Source organism: Lissotriton vulgaris, chromosome 5, assembly GCF_964263255.1.
Source record: "Lissotriton vulgaris chromosome 5, aLisVul1.2, whole genome shotgun sequence".
Classification (NCBI taxonomy): domain Eukaryota; kingdom Metazoa; phylum Chordata; class Amphibia; order Caudata; family Salamandridae; genus Lissotriton; species Lissotriton vulgaris.
The window spans coordinates 43,211,400-43,226,948 of NC_141693.1; the positions used below are offsets into that span (position 1 = coordinate 43,211,400).

The following is a 15,549-nucleotide window of genomic DNA, read 5'->3' on the forward strand; positions in this document are numbered from 1 at the left end:
AAAGTGCAGGATACTCAACAGATGTAAATTACTATTCCAACTCCGACTAAGTGCTACAGTAGGGAAAGTGCTGGATAGTCTTCAGGTGTAAATTACTATTCCAACTCCAACTAAGTGCTACAGTAGGGAAAGTGCTGGAAAGTCAAGAGGCCTAAATTACTATCCCAACTCCTGATAACTGCAGCAGAAGAGAAAGTGCACAATAGTCAAAATACCTAACTTAGTATTCAAACTACTGGTAATTACAGCAATAAGTAAAGTGCTAGCAAGTGAAGAAACATGTAAAATGTGCTAGATACAATAGAAATAAACAATAATCAGAGTTTAGCAAAATGAAAACTGCATACAAATTCTTAGTTTTCAATTTTTATATTTCAAATATTAAAACAATTATTTTTTCTTTTCAGAAAATGTCTTCACAACAACAAACTGCTAAATATATCCCATCCAGGAAAGGAAAACAACTACTAGCTCATCAAGGTTACATTTATTGTAAGGATAGATTAAGTAATCCACGGATTCATTGGAGATGCGTGCAATACCATACAACTCGTTGCAGCGGCAGAGCGGTTACGGTCAATGATATTATTGTAAGGACAACTGACCATAACCACTCTGCCTCTGCAATGGAAGTTGATGTTAGAGAAACTGTGAATGAGATGAAAGCTATTGCAAGCACCTCCAATGAATCCACTGGATCTATTTTGAGACAGGTTGCACAACATGTCCCTACTCATATTGCTAGCAATATTCCCAACGTTCATAATTTGCGAAGAATTATACAAAGACAAAAGCAGGCAAGTAATACTCAAACAAACACACCTCATACCTTTTCTGATATCAATATTCCTCCTGAACTTACTATTACTTTTTCTAATGAACCTTTCCTCCTGCATGACAACGAAAACCCTCTTAAGCGCATCTTAATTTTTAGTACCCCACGCAACCTTGTTAAACTTGAATCAAGTGAAATTTGGATGATGGATGGGACGTTTAAAAGCACGCCCCATCCATTCACCCAAATTTATACTATTCATGCCAAAATTAATAATAGTGTAATACCCCTAGTATATAGTTTGCTGCCTGATAAGACTTCAGCAACTTACACAGAATTATTATCTGTGATTAAATCCAAAACAAACCAAAGTCCTAGGAAAATTATTATCGATTTTGAATTGAGTATGATCAATGTGATCACCAAACTGTACACGGATACCCAAATTCAAGGGTGTTTTTTCCACTTTTCCCAGGCATTCTGGCGTAAATTACAAAAAACACCCTTAGTTACTGAATACTCAACGGACAGCAAACTACAAGTCGAATTAAAAAAATTAACTGCTCTTTGTTTTGTCCCTCCCAAAAGTGTAGACGAGTACTACACTGCAATTACAGAATCAGATTATTATTTAACAAACGAAGATAAATTGGCACCCATTTTAAATTATATGGAAGACACATGGATTGGACACCTAGGCAGATCGGGTCGCAGGAGGAAGCCGCGTTTCCATGTGCAGTGGTGGAACTGTTATTCGAGTTGCCTAGAGGGAGAGGCAAAAACAAATAATGCCATTGAGGGATGGCATAACTCCTTCAATAATGTAATTGGTAAACCCCACCCTAATTTCTATTCATTTCTGGAAACTTTGAAGAAGGAGCAAAGTTTCCAAGAAATGAGACTTTCTCAAACTCTCACTGGTAGTCTAAACTCACGGATTACCCAAAGAACTAAGGATATGTCTGAACGACTATTGGCACTATTACAACAATTTTCGTTGTGTGTGGCTTTAGATTACCTTGAGAATCTAGCTAACATCCTTTCTTTTCAAACTATTATTTACATTACTTTCCTGCTTCTACCAAAATTAAATATTTTTCTAATTTGAATTCGTTTAAACATTTTTCCTAAAACATTTTTTAATATTTGATGTTGGGTCATTTTTCCTCGTTTTTATTTTTTAAACATTTTTTCACAAATAAATCCCTTACATGACATATTTTTTTAATTTTTGAATCACATAAGACTTTAGAAAAAATAGTAGAACCAATATTTTCCCAAAAAATAAATTTTTGGACTGCATTTTTAAATGATTGAAAATTACAGTGCAAATAAAAAAAAATGCATTTTCACTTTTTCCCAAAACTCTTCTATCAAAACCACACCATAAAATGAATGATTAAAATATTTATGTATTCAAAATATTGATATTTCCATATTTCCACATCAAGTGCTAATTCCTACAACATTTCACCAAACATAGAAAAATTATTTTTAATTTTTCTTTGTTGGCATCAGAAAGTGACAAACAATCTAACCTTGTCATCTTTATTATTCTAAATAACCTACTTTTATAAATTCAAAATTCTCTACTCCTCCTCATACAAAAAATACAGACTTCAACTTAATTAAATACAAATTAAAAAACATCAATTGGGCTTTTTAAACTAATTAAGCAGAATATACAAAGGCTCCAAAATGTTGGCTTTCATATTTTCTAAGAAAAAACAAAGCTATAATTTTTCCAAAATGTATACAAAACAACTAAAATGTAACCAATATAATCAATCAGACAATCAATTATTCGCAAATAAACCCTAGATCAAAATCTTCTGAAAATACAAATTTGTTTCAAAAAAGCACTAAGAAAACATTGGAAATATCTTTATTAACATTCATATAATATTTTAACAACATAGCAACCAACTTTCTCAAACTCCATATTTCCAAACTGTAATATCACTCGAAAATGCATTTTAATACTTTGCATACATAAATACATTTTGAAATATTTGTTATACTTCTCTAAACCCTTTTTCAAGTTTTCATGCTACTAATTCAACTAAATCTTACTTAAATTATATTTACCGATGTTCCCCACGCCCACCGACCCAACATCGGCATATTCTAATAATACGAGTAGCGACATGTTGTTTATTTAACATTTTTTTTATTTCGAGCAACCTCTACTTAACTTATCCTTACAATAAATGTAAATCTTTTATTATTTAACTTTATTAGTTAGTATTAGATTGTTTTCCTACCTGATCGTAGTTCAGCGTCCTGCTGCTTCCTGCTGCTTCCTGCTCCGGTTACCCACAAAATAGCCGACGACGCACGCGTATACGTAATAACGTCAGGATATGCTGCAACAATAAACAAAGGACTACTGTACATTGTAATATAATACAATTTGTAAATAAAAATTATTTTTATATATGATTACATGTATATGTTAAAATTTTCAAAAATATACATAAAATGTAAAAAAAACTGAAGAATTTTTGAATATATTTTATATGTAATAAAAACTTATTTTTACTTTCAAAAACATCTCTTTGTTTTTATTTATTTCATATAATGTATCCTATCTTTTATAATATAATGTAAAATATATACTTCCTTACTATACCTGTTTTCTTCTTTCTGTTCCGCTTTTTTCATCCTCTTTCCTTTCGTTTCCTTTGCTTTAATTCCGAACCGCTCTACATATCTAGATGTATGATGAAAATAAATGAAGGACAAATGTATCCATAGAAAACAATGGTAAAGCGTGGGAACGGAAAAATTAATATCAGTATATCACAAACAAAATCAATTATAAATTAAATTCTTTTAAAAACATTATACTTAATAAAGTCTAAATGTAGAAAACATTTTATTTAAATTTATTTAAACTATATTATAACGTTACCTTTTTCCAATATATTTTTAATGTAATAAATAAAAGAAAATAAACATATATTCATATATAATAATTTATAAAATTCAAAATAAAACAAAAGTAATATTATTTAAATATTTTTCAAATATATTTAAACCATTTATTATTATTAATATATAAATATTAATTAATACTTAAATACCAAAAATAATAATAAACAAAATACTAAAGTAATCAATAAAACAAATACTAAAATAAAATATATATCTTATAATAATTAAATTTTTAATACCCAAATGTATACTAAAATAGATATATAATTAATTAAAAAAACACTTTTCATTTGTTTAATACATTATTTAACAATTATTAAATATACATTCCTATATTTATACTATACAATATTAAATTTCAATGAACATATAAATTATTAATACCAAAATAAATGTAATAAACAAATTCCTAAAATAATCAATAAAATAAATACTATATTAAAATATATATCTTATAATTATTAAATTTTTAATACCCAAATTTTTACTAAAATAGATATATAATTATCTATATATAATTATTTACAAAAATACTTTTCTATTGATTAATACATTATTTTACAATTATTAAATATACATTCCTATATTTATACTATACAATATTAAATTTCAATGAACATATAAATTAATAATACCAAAACAAATTAAATTATTTTAATACCTATTTTTAAATAAAATATATATAAAAATTATATTTAAATACATACATATACATATATAAATATATGCGTTGTAAAAGTACCTGCGTTGTAACTGTACCTGCGTTGTAACAGTATAAGTTGTAAATGTATGCGTTGTAACAGTACCTGCGTTGTAAAAGATGCATTGTAAAAAATGCGTTGTAACAGGTGGATACCCCTTTCTCCACATGAGATCCTTATGGGGAGGGCAATGAGACTTCCATCAGTCCCAACTACTGCTTTGTTGAACATTACAGATGACTTGATCCTGGATTACTGCAAGGGACTGTCTGACGCCATTCATTCTGTGTCCCTTCAGGTGCAGGCTGCTGAAGTTCCATCTTCCAGAGACCTATGTCACGACTTGTGCCCAGGTGACTGGGTATTGGTGAAGAAGCGCGTCCAGAAGAACTGCTTAGACGTGCGCTGGAAGGGGCCATACCAGATCATACTGACGACGAATACCACAGTGAAGTGTGGGGGGCTGCCTAATTGGATCCACGCTTCCCATACTCGAAGAGTTCCAGCACCCCTGGAAGAAACAGCTCCTCTCGCAGATGAAAATCCAGCTGTGGATGGTGAACCACTAGAGGGGATCAGTCAAGCTGTGGGGGTGTCGGAAGAAGTTGGGAGCGCTACAGAACGAGAAGAAGAAGGACAGGACGGCAGTGAAACTGAAGTTGCCACAGAAGGAGAAAGTTGCTGTGAATACGGCTCAGACTTAGATCAAGCCCAGAGTGATCAAGAACCGAGTGTGAGGACAAGATATAGGAGAGAGAGGCGTGGAGAAGCTAGTTGGCCAACTGAAAGAAGGAAGAGGCCAAGCTTGAAGCCAGCTCCAGAGAAAACTCTTGCCCCTGTATCTGAAGGCTCGGATCCGGAAGAAAGTGCACAAGGACAGGAACAGGAAGGTCCCAGACGATCAAGGAGGGTGCGAGTGCCTTGCAGAAGATACGCTACTCCTGAGTGGACCTACCTCGCTACAGATGTCCGAAGCACGCAGAACGGGGAGGGTGAGGGGAGTGACCCTGACCAGTACTGACCCCATCATAACAGTGGAAATAGGGTTGCTGATACCAGGAGTGGAGGTCGAAGGGTTGCTGACACTCAATATCTATCCTCCTCTCCTGAGTGGAATAAGAGACTTGGTTTTAAACAAAGTAGAATTTCCGGTTTGTTGTTCAAGGAGTCTAATACTCGAGGAGCTCCTTCTTCATTTGGAAATATTAGAATGTGTGATGAGAGTCGTTGGAACACGCATAATTCCAGATTGCTAAAGACTTTGTGAAAGACTTTGTAAATAAACCAATTGAGAGATAACCTAGCGCCGAGTGGAAGAAGAGATTTAGGGACTTCCATTTAGTGGACGGAGAAGGGCTAGGGTTGTCTGCTGCTATGGAACATAAAGACTGATCTTGCGGAAGGGATTATCAGCTTCTAGTTGTGGTTCGAAAAGAGACATTGTGCTGTGAAAGGAAACCCGAACTACACTGATTGAGATCATGGAGGTTGGCAACCCGAACCGCAGGGCCAAATGTATAATAGGCACACTTTTAGTGGGAGTGATTTTTCTAATAGCTTTAGTAGTTACTATATCATATGTAGTGGGACATGAAAACGAAGAGAAAGCAACAACAAAACCAAAGATTATATCGATACAGAAACCTACTATTGCTGGTAAAGAGGGGGACAATACAGGGAAAGATAAAGCTTTACTAGCAGCAGAGACTCGTAGGTTACATGTAGATGAATCACAGGGGAACTTCAAATCAAATGCATATGCTAAATTGCTATACGAATAGGTTGATGCTATGGAGGCCAAAAATTGTTACGTGTGCATGAAATTGCCAGCCTCTGTAGACGAAGGTATCAGATACCATCATCTTCCATTGACTTATGGAATCACATGTAGTTTGTTGCTGAGCATATTTTATGAACGGGATGGGTTCGAATACTATTTTTCGAACTTTGATGCAGTGTTACCAGAAGTGCCGAACTACAAACATTTAAATAAATGGGATTATTATAAGAGTGAGGACAGATTACAGAAATTTTTCCTTCCATGGAAAACTTTAGATACTTCACATGCCCGAAGAAATAATTTGACTTGTAAAGTGTCAGAAATTGAGAAAAAGTTTGTAGGGCAGGTGGATGATTGATACAGGAGACAGAAGATTTTAAAATCTTCAGGTCAATGGAAAACAGATTGGACCGAGGAAGAAAGGGCACACCAAAGAAAGGGTAGCAATGGTCCAATAGCTCTAGATCGAGAGAAAAAGGGGAAACTGTGCATACATAGAAGTGAGACCTATTATGAGAATGTGTTTGTGGGAAAAGTAAGTTGTGAACATGCTTTCCAATTAGAGTACTATTTGAAAGATTTCTTGAAGGAAATGCAGGTGATCCCAAATGTATATTTTGTCTGCGGAAGAAATGCATACGTGAAACTACCAGATAATTGGTATGGATCATGTTATTTGGCAATTGTCTTTCCCAAAATATACCATGCTAAGGATTTGGAAATCATAGAGGGAGGAAAACAAGCTAGAGAAAGAAGAGATGTCAGCACTGAGGAGGTAGTTGGAGACGTATTTGGTGCTATGTTTCCTATTTTAGGGATAGCACTAAATGATGTTAAGATAAGAAGGTTGGCTACAGTTGTAGATAGACTATCCGCCAGTACTGCTAGATCACTAATGCTGGTGGAGGGAGAAATGCAATCGATAAGGGCAATGGTTCTTCAGAACCGACTTGCTCTAGATGTTCTGTTAGCCAAAGAGGGAGGAGTCTGTAAGGCTTTGAAGGTCCAGGAATGTTGCACTTACATTCCAGACAATTCAAAACCTTTAGAAAAGTATATTCGAAACATTACTGAAATACATCATGAGATAGAGGATTTGACAAAGGTAACAGTGTGGGAAAAAGTAGGTCAAGGAATGGGTAAAGTTGGAGGTTGGTTTGCCAACCTAGGAAAGAATATCATCTGGTACATACTGAAACCTATTATCATAATAGTGATTTGTATAATCACTTTGTGGGGATTGGTGCGACTGTATCAATGGTATAGATCTAACAGGTTGCAAAGAACCATGAAAAGGCAAGAGAGGAGATTGACTGCGATGCAGGATAATCAGTACAGGAGTCTAAAGGCTCTAGAGACAATGAAACGAGGGGGTACTGAAACGACTTCAGTTTGACTCAGACCATACCTCAGGGATGGTGTTTTGAGGGTGATGACTACTGAAAGTCATCAAAGGGGGGATTGAGAGAGCGCAATTTAAGAAAAACTGTAGAAGTGCACCATATTTACAAGCACGTCATATTAGTCTAGTAAACATTATATAAGAGTGTCGATTTAATAGAGTGAAAATACATAAGAGTGTTTAACTAAATGTAGAATGCATATATCTGTGTGAGAAACTAATGTAGGATTGTGTAGAAATACTAAGATGATGTTGGAATCCTACGTTATGTGGCTGTGGAAGGGTAAAATGTAATTCTGCTAAACGTAGAAATGTGTAGGCCACATGGCAGTTCACATAGAGTACAAGATGCTGTTACACTTTCCTGTGAGATAGTGCATTTCAATGTTATTGTAATTCAAAGTAGTATTGATCATGGAACTGAAATATATATTTTATAGAAGTGTTTCCAGATAATCCGTGTGTGTAGTAAGTTAGAATACTGTTTAACAAAGAAATGTAATGTTTTACAGAGTGCATAGGCTTGTTTCATGTAATTCTAATAGGCCTGAATAGACAAAGTCATTTCTTTTGATCTGCATGTGCTCGTTAGAGAAAGGTCGTGTTAGACACAAACTGCAGAGCCTGTTCGAATGGTTTACGACTTCAAGATATGGTGGAGGCCGGAATTTGGGGCCCACAGAGAAAGTGTCTTTTGCAGGTGCGAGGGGGTTTAATCAGGAAAGTGATGAATAGACTTTTGTTCAAGAGAGCCTGGTACAGGCCTGGAGGAGTCTTCAGGAATTTCCTGGGGGTACCGTCTTGCCGGAGAGGAGCCTGGGAAGCAAGGTCAACGCTAACGATGGCCTAGAGGAGTACCAGCATGGAAATTGCCGCCAGAACCAACACCACGTGAGGGGCGTCTCGAGGGGCGTTTCTATTGGAAATGTGATTTTGTATTAGGGACAGCACCCCTGGGTGGAGTTAAGGCAGATGATCTGAAGAACCTAAGAGAGCGGATGGGTAGGCAGATAGGGAACTGCGAGACATCGTTTTGCAACAAAGACTAAGGGAAGTGTGTGATCTTCTTTGGAAGTCACCACTGCTGACACCTTTGTAGGTTAAGATCTTGCTAAGTAGGGATGTCATTTAGTCTAGTGTAGGGACAGTCTAATCTGAACTTTTCCTTTCTGTAAATGACTCATAAGCTACAGCTTTTGTCTATCCTTGCAACTTTGGTAATTCTTGAATTTGTTTCGGTGATATTCTTCTGCCGACTAAGAGCATTCAGAAAATGTATGTTTGTATTGATACCCGTATACCTTTTGAATCTTATTTTGAGATGTTTGTATCTCCAGTTAAGTTTGGCTTTGTAATAAACTTTTCTTAAGCTCAGTGGTTCTTTAGAGTGGTGTAAGTCATTAACTGACTAACCTAGTAGTGGATTGCCTTTTACTCAATGACAGGTACCAACGGTTCAGTCGACCTGAGTAGGGATCTAGATCTATAACTATAGACCAGAAATCCCGCGTTAACAGATGCTAGAAACAGGCAGGTCTGGAAGGAAGTGACCCTGAGTACATGGTGTTCACAGGGAGCAGGCACCGACAGTGCGGGGAGGCTGGACGCAGGCAGGTATGGATGAGACTTTTCTCGTGCCGGCTGTTCACAGAGAGCAGGCAGGGGTCATGCGGTGTAGCTGGAAGCAGGCAAGCAAGGAGGAGTTTATTCTTATGTAGGCTGTTCACAGGTAGCAGGCTCGGGTGCTGTGGGGATGCTGGAATCAGGCAGGTATGGTATGAGGAGACTGTTTTAGTGCAGGCTGTTCACAGGGGGCAGGCAGGGGTGCTGCGGGCAAGCTGGAAGCAAGCAGGCATGGAAGGGAGTGATCCTAAGAGCAGAGAGTTTACAGGGAGCAGGCATAAGCGCTGCAAACTGTCTGGGAGCAGTCAGGAATAGTAAGATCAGGCAGGAGAGGTTGGACTGCACCGTGTGGCTTTCAGAGCTCATGGAGAGCAGATAGAGGCACTAGAGTTGGCTGAGTATGGAGGGGTCATGAGGGAGGTGCATAGGCATTAAAATAATTAGTTTGGCTGTCCGGAACACGGACTCCCCCTGAGTACAAGAAGAAAGGGACCCTCAATCTTGTTACACATGTTAAGGCACCCCAGGCGCATGTGTCCTGTACAGAAGCAGGAAGTCACGACAGCTCACCATCAAGTGAAAGTGACGTGAAGTGCACGCGCCAGCGTGAAACACAGCGCCAAGAGACAGTTCTGTGCTGCAGATAGTAACAGTAGCGATAACATGATCTGTGTATTGTTGCTATGTTTACATCTGTTTAGCGCTTCATAAGCTTGACAACGCTCCGAAGATTTTCGAGAAGGGGTAACACGCTACTCTAGTATTCACCTGGATGGAAATGTGTAGGTGGCCTTGTGTGTGAGGATCTGAGCTGGTAGAATGCAATAACAACAACACCACAACCGACGATAACAACAACACCACAACTGACGACAACAATAACAACAACAACTACAGTAATAATAATGATGATATTAAAAAATAAGAACAGGGGCTCAATTAAATGAAGCACGGGAGCCCGCTCTTCATTTAAAAAAAAAAATTGCCGAGATTTGCAGACCCAGCGCAAATCTTGCCGAAATAAAAAGAAAAATGCTTTTTTATGGTCCTGGGGGTCCTTGTGGGACCCCGTGAGCTGCAGGCCTAGGTGGTCAGGGTGATTCTAACCTGCCCCCTTTTCTTCTTTCTCACCTTTGCTTCCCTGTTTTCTTGTGACTCGGTTCTATCGAGTCACAAGATGGCTGCCAACACTTCCTGGTTTGGAGTGTCGACAGCCAATTAGAATAAAGCTTCTGGACGGGAGGGTCTGCGGAATCACCGTGCCTCTATATATCAAAACTTTTACTCTTTTATTTTCTCAGCAGCTAGTGAATGGATTTACACCATTTAGAAACAAGCATTTACAATGCAACGGTCTTGCGGCATTGTAAATGACAAACTTTTTATTGATGTGTTGGTTTTGAAAACAGAGAAATAAATAGCATTGTGATTTACAATGCCAATAGCTTAATCTCTCGCAAATGCAAGACCTATTGCGTTTGCACACACACACACACACACACACAGAGAGCCACACACACACAGAGCTACACACACACATACACAGAGCCACACACACACATACACAGAGCCACAGACCACGCAGCTCTTGGTGTGTTCTATCTGCGTTGGCAATTATCACCCCACTCTCGGTATTCTTCCCCCCGGTGTTGTTTACTTCGCAGCAAATTTGCGAAGAATGCTAGTTGAGCAAGAAAATCTCCAAAACATGTTTTTTCCCCTCTCTGAGCTTGATGGAATCAGTGTGGCGGAGTTGTATTTTTCCACGCTATGACCAGGGTTTTTGGTGAAAATGTCCTTTAGGTCGCTTTTGGTGTTGCAGATGGGCGATTTTCGGGAGGGACAGGGGGGTATGTGGTGCTGTTTTCAGGGAGCGGGGGCTCTTTCTGTGGCTGCCATGCAGCACTTCCTCCTCCTGCAGCCCCCATCTTTCTTTTCTCTCTCCCTGCTCGGAGGGAGGGAGATAGAGAGTGAGAGAGAGAGAGAGAGCAGCTCTCGGCTCCAGCCAAAGCGCTAACTGTAAAACAAGTATCAGGAAGAGAGTTTAAGAAAGGAAGAGACGGGCCTAACGTGATAAAATGGACGACAAGTTGTAGAAAGGATCTGGTAGAGGGAGAAAAATGGTTCTGTGAGAGAGAAACGAAGGAGAAGGAGAGATGGACAGGAGCCGATCAGATGAGAGCAATAAAATGGACTGTGGGAATATTTAAGCTGATAAAGGATCGAATTGATGGGTGGAAGAGACCACAGTGACTTCAAGAGGAACAAGCATTTGCAATGCAATAGGTCTTGCATTAGGAAAGTTTGAGTTATTTGTCCTGTACATGACAAATTTGTTATTTGTGTTATTTTTGAAAATTAAGAAATTAATAGCTTTGTCATTTACAATGCTAATACTTTTATTTTTTGACAAAGTGGCACCTATAGCATTTTTAATGCAACATGTTTTGTATTTACGTGACTTAGAAGTATTGATTTTACAAAAACAATGTTTTTAAAAAAATTATTAATACTTAAATAAAAGTTATTGTAATTTAGAATGGCAATAGCTTAAACTTTTGTAAATAACTTTTGTGAAGATTATGTTCAGTGTATTTTATCGTGACTAAAATATAAGAACAGAAGTGAAATATCAACTTTTTTTGTGACATTTGTAATAAAGCTTGAAACATTGAGAGAACATATTTGAACCAGTTGTTGTTGAATGTTTGCACATATTGATGCTGTGGTAGCGCATAGTGATGTTGTGGTGCCCCTGAGTGATGCTGTGGTGCCCCTGAGTGTTGCGGTTGTTGTGTGATAGATAGAGTGAGGGCAATAGATAGATAGAGTGAGGGCGATAGATAGATAGAGTGAGGGCGATAGATGGATAGAGTGAGGGCGATAGATGGATAGAGTGAGGGCGATAGATGGATAGAGTGAGGGCGATAGATGGAGTGAGGGCGATAGATGGAGTGAGGGCGATAGATGGAGTGAGGGCGATAGATGGATAGAGTGAGGGCGATAGATGGATAGAGTGAGGGCGATAGATGGATAGAGTGAGGGCGATAGATGGATAGAGTGAGGGCGATAGATAGAGTGAGGGCGATAGATAGAGTGAGGGCGATAGATAGAGTGAGGGCGATAGATAGAGTGAGGGCGATAGATAGAGTGAGGGCGATAGATAGAGTGAGGGCGATAGATAGAGTGAGGGCGATAGATAGAGTGAGGGCGATAGATAGAGTGAGGGCGATAGATAGAGTGAGGGCGATAGATAGAGTGAGGGCGATAGATAGAGTGAGGGCGATAGATAGAGTGAGGGCGATAGATAGAGTGAGGGCGATAGAGTGAGGGCGATAGAGTGAGGGCGATAGAGTGAGGGCGATAGAGTGAGGGCGATAGAGTGAGGGCGATAGAGTGAGGGCGATAGAGTGAGGGCGATAGGTGTGTGGTTGTGTGTGTGTGGTTGCATGTGTGTTGTATGTGTGTGCATGCATGGTTGTATGTATGCGAGTGTGCGGTTACAGAAGGATGTATGTGGAAGAGAGCAGCAGATCAGCATATTATAAGAGGACAGGGAGTTAAAGAAGGAGGCGGTTGGAAGAGATCAGGAGATCAGCACAGGAGAAGAGAAGAGAACGGAGTTAGAGAAGTAGGCAGTGGAAGGGAACAGCAGATCAGCACAGGAGAAGAGAACAGGGTTTTGGATAAGGGGCGGGTGGAAGAGAGCAGCAGATAAGGATTGGAGAACAGAACAGGGAGTTAAAGAAGGAGGCGGGTGGAAGAGAACAGCAGATTAGCACAGGAGAAAAAGAACAGAGTTAAAGAAGGAGGCGGGATGTTTGAGAGCAGCATATCAGCTCAGGTGAAGAGAACATGGAGTTAAAGAAGGAGGTGGGTTTTAGAGAGCGGCAGATCAGCACAGGAGAAGAAAACATGGAGTTAAAGAAGGAGGCGGGGTGGAAGAGAGCAGCAGACCAGCACAGGAGAAGAGAACATGGAGTTAAAGAAGGAGGCGGGGTGGAAGAGAGCAGCAGACCAGCACATGAGAAGAGAACATGGAGTTAAATAAGGAGGTGGGCAGAAGAGAGTAGCAGATCAGCACATGAGAAGAGAACAGGGAGTTAAGTAAGGAAGCGGGTGGAAGTGAACAGCAGATTAGCACAGGAGAAGAAAGCAGATTAGCACAGGAGAAGAGAACAGGGAGTTAAGTAAGGAAGTAACAGTGAGTTAGATAAGGGGGTGGGGTGAAAGAGAACAGCAGTTTAGCACAGGAGAAGAGAAAAGGGAGTTAGAGAAGGAGGCGGGTGAAAGAGAACAGCAGATCAGCACAGGAGAAGAGAACAGGGAGTTAAAGAAGGAGGCGGGTGGAAGAGAGCAGCAGAACAGCACAGGAGAAGAGAACTGGGAGTTGCAGAAGCAGGCGGTGTAGAAAAACACCAGATCAGTAGAGGAGAAGAGAACAGGGAGTTAGAGAAGGAGGCAGGTGGAAGAGAGCAGTAGATCAGCACAGGAGAAGAGAAATGGGAGTTAAATAAGGAGGCGGGGTGGAAGAGAGCAGCAGATCAGCACAGGAGAAGAGAACAGGGTTTTGGAGATGGGGCGGGTGGAAGAGAGCAGCAGATCAGGATGGGAGAACAGAACAGGGAGTTAGAGAAGGAGGTGAGGTGAAAGAGAACAGCAGATCAGCACGAGAGAAGAGAAAAGGGAGTTAGAGAAGGAGGCTGGTGAAAGAGAACAGCAGATCAGCACAGGAGAAAAAAACAGAAGGAGGCGGGTGAAAGAACAGCAGTTTAGCACAGGAGAAGAGAAAAGGGAGTTAGAGAAGTAGGCAGATGGAAGATAGCTTAAAGATTATCACAGGAGAAGAGAATAGGGAGTTAGTGAATGATGCAGGAGGAAGAGAGCAGCAGATCCACATGTGAGAAGAGAACAGGGAGTTAGAGGAGGTTGTGGAAAGGAACAGCAGATCAGCACAGGAAAAAAAAACAGGGAGTTAAAGGAGGAGGTTGGGTGGAAGAGGAGCAGATCAGCACAGGAGAAGAGAAGCCAACCGGGATTCAAAGAAGGATTTGGGGTGGACGAGAGCAGCAGATCAGCACAGGAGAAGAGAAGAGGCTAGGGAGTTAATGAAGGAGGTGGGGTGGAAGAGAGCAGCAGATCAGCACAGCAGAAGAGAACAGGGAGTTACAGAAGGAGGCGGTATAAGATAGCAGCAGATTAGCACAGGAGAAGAGAAGAGAACTGGGAGCTCGAGAAGAAGGCATTTGGAAGAGAGCATCAGTTCAGCTTGGGAGAAGAGACTAGGGAGTTGGAGAAGGAGGTGGGTGGAAGAGAGGAGCATAACATCACAGCAGAAGAGAACATGGAGTTAAAGAAGTAGGCGGGTGGAAGAGAGCAGCAGATCAGCACAGGATAAGAGAACAGGAAGGTAAAAAGGATGCGGGTGGAAAAGAACAGCAGTTTAGCACAGGAGAAGAGAACAGTGAGTTAGAGAATGAGGCAGAGTGGAAGAGAGCAGCAGATCAGTACGGGAGAAAAGAAGAGAACAGGGAGTTAGAGAAGGAGGTGGGTGGAAGAGAGGAGCAAATCAGCAAAGCAGAAGAGAACAGGGAGTTAAAGAAGGAGGTGGGGTGGAAGAGAGCAGCAGATTAGCACAGGAGAAGAGAACAGTGAGTTAGAGAAGGATGCGATGTGGAAGAGATCAGCAGATCAGCATAAGAGACAGAGTTACAGCAGGAGGTGGGTGGAAGAGAGCAGCATATTAGCACAGGCGAAGAGAACATGGAGTTAAAGAAGGAGGTGGGGTGGAAGAGAGCAGCAGATCAGCACAGCAAAAGAGAACAGAGAGTTAGTGAAGGAGGTGGGTGGAAGAGAGCAGAAGATCAGCAGAAGTGAACAGACAGTTACAGAATGAGGTGGGTGGATGAGAGCAGCAGAACAAGATGGGAGAAGAGAACAGGAAGGTAGAGAAAGAGGCGGGTTGAAGATAGCTGCAGATCAGCTCTAGAGAAGTGAACAGGGAGTTAGAAAAGTAGGTGGGTGGAAGAGAGCAGCAGATCGGCACAGGAGAAGAGAACAGGGAGTTAGTGAAAGAGGCGGTGGAAAAGATCAACAGCTTTGCACGGGAAAAGAGAAGAGAACAGGGAGTTAGAGAAGGAGTTTGTTGGAAGAGAGGAACAGATCAGCACAGCAGAAGCGAACAGGGAGTTAAAGAAGGAGGTGGGGTGGAAGAGAGCACCAGATCAGCACAGGAGAAGAGAATAGAATAGGGAGTTAGAGAAGGAGGTGTGGTGAAAGAGAGCATCAGATCAGCTGAAGTTAACAGGGTGTTAAAATGCAATGCAATATG

At 40.1% G+C, this 15,549-nt stretch overlaps 1 protein-coding gene and 1 pseudogene across 1 annotated transcript in view; one reads left to right on the plus strand and one right to left on the minus strand.

Moving 5' to 3' along the window:
* The window catches only part of LOC147710084 (E3 ubiquitin-protein ligase TRIM39-like), a 249,858-nt gene that overhangs the window by 26,711 nt on the left and 207,598 nt on the right, over positions 1-15,549 (minus strand). The gene's annotated exons all lie outside the window — the stretch shown is intronic.
* LOC147710086 (uncharacterized) lies at positions 5,895-7,589 on the plus strand (annotated as a pseudogene).